The sequence below is a fragment of the Lathyrus oleraceus genome, chromosome 2 (genome assembly GCF_024323335.1).
Source record: "Lathyrus oleraceus cultivar Zhongwan6 chromosome 2, CAAS_Psat_ZW6_1.0, whole genome shotgun sequence".
Taxonomy (NCBI): domain Eukaryota; kingdom Viridiplantae; phylum Streptophyta; class Magnoliopsida; order Fabales; family Fabaceae; genus Lathyrus; species Lathyrus oleraceus.
In genome coordinates this window covers 314,781,529-314,785,409 of record NC_066580.1, presented here as the reverse complement: position 1 = coordinate 314,785,409, position 3,881 = coordinate 314,781,529, and the positions used below count along the sequence as shown (strand labels likewise).

The 3,881-nt window shown below is 40.0% G+C and overlaps 1 non-coding gene across 1 annotated transcript; it reads left to right on the top strand.

Moving 5' to 3' along the window:
- The first annotated feature begins 2,791 nt into the window (after window positions 1–2,791).
- On the top strand, window positions 2,792–2,898 carry LOC127125113 (small nucleolar RNA R71). Its single transcript, XR_007804573.1, has one exon. It is a non-coding gene; the product is annotated as a small nucleolar RNA R71 (small nucleolar RNA).
- Window positions 2,899–3,881: the final 983 nt, after the last annotated feature.

The window sequence follows — 3,881 nt, the reverse complement described above, 5'->3', positions numbered from 1 at the left end:
TACGAACTTCTCTAACTGTCTTAGGAGGGTTAAGGTTCTCTATAACTTCTATCTTTGTGTTGTCGACCTTAATGCCTCTTTCAGATATTATATGTCCTAACACTATGCCTTCTTTGACCATAAAGTGGCACTTCTCCCAGTTTAACACAAGGTTAACTTCTACGCATCTCTCTAGGATTTTCTCAAGGTTAAAGAGGCAATTCTCAAAGTCTAACCCACACACCGAGAAATCGTCCATAAATACTTCCATAATTTCGTCGAGATAATCTGCGAAGATTGACATCATATAACATTTGAAAGTAGCTGACGCATTACAGAGTCCAAACAGCATTCGTCTGTAAGCAAACGTTCCGTAAGGACAGGTAAAGGTTGTTTTCTCTTGATCCTCGGGGTGTATGGGTATTTGGAAAAATCTAGAATGTCCATCAAGATAACAAAAGTAAGAGTGTATGGCAAGACGCTCAAGCATTTGATCTATGAATGGAAGGGGGAAATGGTCTTTCCTAGTTTCCTTATTGAGCTTCCTATAATCTATGCACATACATCATCCGCCTTTTATACGTTTAGCTACATGCTCGCCCTTCTCGTTCTACACGACTGTGATGCCTCCCTTTTTGGGTACCACATGTATAGGACTTACCCATCTACTATCAAAGATCTGATAGATTATACCAGCCTCTAGCAGTTTAAGGACTTCCTTTTTTACCACCTCGCTCATAATAGGGTTGATTCGTCTTTGATGTTCTCTGGAAGGTTTTGAATCCTCCTCTAGCGAGACCCTGTGCATTCACACGGATGGGCTTATACCTTTTAAATCAGAGATGTTGTACCCTAAGGTAGAGGGGTATCTTCTTAAAATATTCAAGAGTCGGTTTGTGTCGTCTTGGTTTAGGGTGGCACTAACTATTACTGGGCGGTTCATTTCTTTATCCAAACACTCATATCTTAGGTTTTTGGGTAGTTTCGTAAGTTCTTGAGCTGGTTTTTGAGAATTTGGTGAAAGGTCTGGCGTAAGATCCAAACATTCGTTAGTGTGAGGTTCCGTTTCCTCTAGCTCGTCATCCTTTTCATTCGGGTTTGAAAATGGTTCGATCATGGGTTCTCCTTGATCAAATTCTCTTATGCACTCATTTATGATATCGATCGCATAACATGTGTCTCCTAGGATTTGTGCCAGCAGGAATTTTGAAAGAATGAACTCGATATTCTCATCCCCTACTTCGAAGGTTAATTTTCCTCTTTTAACATCTATTATAGCTCTGGCTGTTGATAAGAATGGTCTACCTAAAAGGATAGGGATATCGTCGTCTTCCTTGATATTCATGACCACAAAGTCTGTCGGGATATAAAGTTGACTGATTCTAACTGGGATGTCTTTTTAAATGCCTACAAGATACTTAACAGACCTATCGGCTAATTGGAGGGACATCTTAGTTGGATGTAATTCTCCTAAGTTTAACCTTTTACACATAGCTAAGGGCATTAAACTCATACTAGCGCCTAAGTCTAGGAAAGCTTTGTCAATCACGTGACTCCCTAAAATGCAAGGTATAGAAAAACTACCGGGATCTTTCTCCTTCTTAGCGAGTTTATCCTCGGAAATAAAATTGCATTCCAAGGGTTGGGGATCATCAAGCCTACTCTTGTTGGTTAAGATGTCTTTGAGAAATTTGGCGTAAGACGGAATTTAGGTGATAGCTTCGGTGAAAGGAATCTCTACATGAAGCTTCTCTATTATTTTTATAAATTTTTGGTATTGGTTATTAATTTTGGTTTGTTTAAGTCTTTGCGGATATGGGATTGGTGGTTTGTACGGGGGTGGTGGTTTGTAAGTTTTATCCTTGGCTTCTCCTTCCTGGTCGGTTTGTTTTTCGGGTTCTACCGGTTCCTCTTCTTGGTTGGTAGGTAAATTTTCTTTAGAAGTTTTGGACTCGCTCATTGCTGGGTTATGAGGCCCTTCTAAGCGGTCCCACTTTGTAATGAGATAGCATTAGCTTGCCCTCGAGGGTTTGGTTGAGGTTGTCCAGGGAATTGTTCTCCAGGTGTAGTTTGTGGGGCTTGGTTTTCTGCTACCTGTGAGATCTGGGTTTCAAGCATCTTGTTGTGAGTGATTATCTGATCAACCTTGGTTCCTAATTGCGTTATCAGTTCGTTTACGTGAATGTTCTGGTTTAGGAATTCTTTATTTTGCTGAGTCTGGCCTAATATAAAGCTCTCCATGATCTTCTCAAGGTTAGACTTCTGAGGCATAACTTGCATAGGTTGATTCGGTTTTTGGGCTTGATAACATTGTGGTCTCTGAGGTGCATGATTTTGGATAGGGTTCTGGTTTTTATAGGAAAAATTCGAATGATTCTTTCATCCAGGGTTGTAAGTGTTTGAAAATGGGTTACCTTAGGCGTAATTCACTTGGTCGGTGTTCAGGTCGTTTAAAAGGTTACACTTCGCCGATTCATGTCCATTAGATCCACAAAGTTCGCACTCTATGTGGACTACTACTACGGTGTGAGTGTTTGTAGACATATGTTCTATCTTAAGGGCTAAAGCGTCCATTTTCGCCTGCATCATGTCTAGAGAGCTTACCTCATGTATTCCACCTTGGGTCTCCTTTTTCTCTACTAATGCTCATTCAGTTCCCCATTGGTAATGGTTTTGGGCCATATCCTCAATTAGGTCACAAGCTTCAGGGTAAGGTTTGTTCATCCGCGCGCCACCTGCGGCAGCGTCGATGCTCATCTTGGTGTTATAATGGAGTCCATTGTAGAATGTATGAACGATTAGCCATTGTTCTAGACCATGGTGTGGACAGACTCTTAATAGCTCTTTATATCTCTCCCAAGCTTCAAAAAGCGATTCTCCTTGGTTTTGAGTAAATCTACTTATTTGGTTTCGAAGAATAGCAGTCTTACTAGGGGGGAAATATCTAGCAAGGAATACTCTTCTAAGGTCTTCCCAGGTAGTTATCGAATTAGCTGGAAGTGAATCTAACCATGAACATGCTCTATCCCTGAGGGAGAAAGGAAATAATCTCAAATGGATCGCATCAGGTGAAGCGCCATTAGATTTAAAGGTGTCGGCTAGTTGGATAAAAACTTTTAAATGTTGATTTGGGTTCTCAGTAGAGAGACCCGCGAATTGGTTCTGTTGCACTAATTGCAACAAAGACGCTTTTAGTTCGAAATTGTTAGCAGGAATAAGGGGGTTTACTATACTCGAACTAGGTTCCTCGTTAGAGGGTTGGGCAAATTCATTAAGAAGTCTCCGGTCACGATTCTCGGTCATAGCTTTCTTAATTCGGATGAGTAAGAGGCATGTACGAGTGTAACGTTCGGGTTCCGCTAAAGGATCTACTAAATTTCCAATACTACGGGTTCTTCGCATTTACCAGCTAATAATGCCTTAGTCTAGACGGTGTAACAACGGGGTACAAAATTTGACGAAGTTGGTCCTCGACAACGGCGCCAAAAACTTGATCGGTTAATTCGCAAGTGCACGAATCGCGTCAAAGTAATATAAAAGAATATCGATCCCACAGAGACTAAATCGTCAATCTATCGATTACTATCGTTACGATGTTTATCTAAGGCGGTATAAAAAAGATATTGATTTTGCAAAATTACGGTGAATAAAGAAAAAAAATATAATGCAGGTAAAGACAGGTTGAATGTATTTCATGTCAGTTAAATGATGTTTCGATTGTCTAAATAGAACTACTTATGAGGCAATATTTTCTACTCTTGAAAAGAATCCATTTAACAAGAACTGTCGCTTTCACGTATTCAAAATCGAGTTTACCCTTAAATTAAAGCCTTTTATTGTCAATTATAAAAGGTGCGCAGAATGCTAAAGTAGTAAACTTATTTTTAAGAAATAAGACTCAT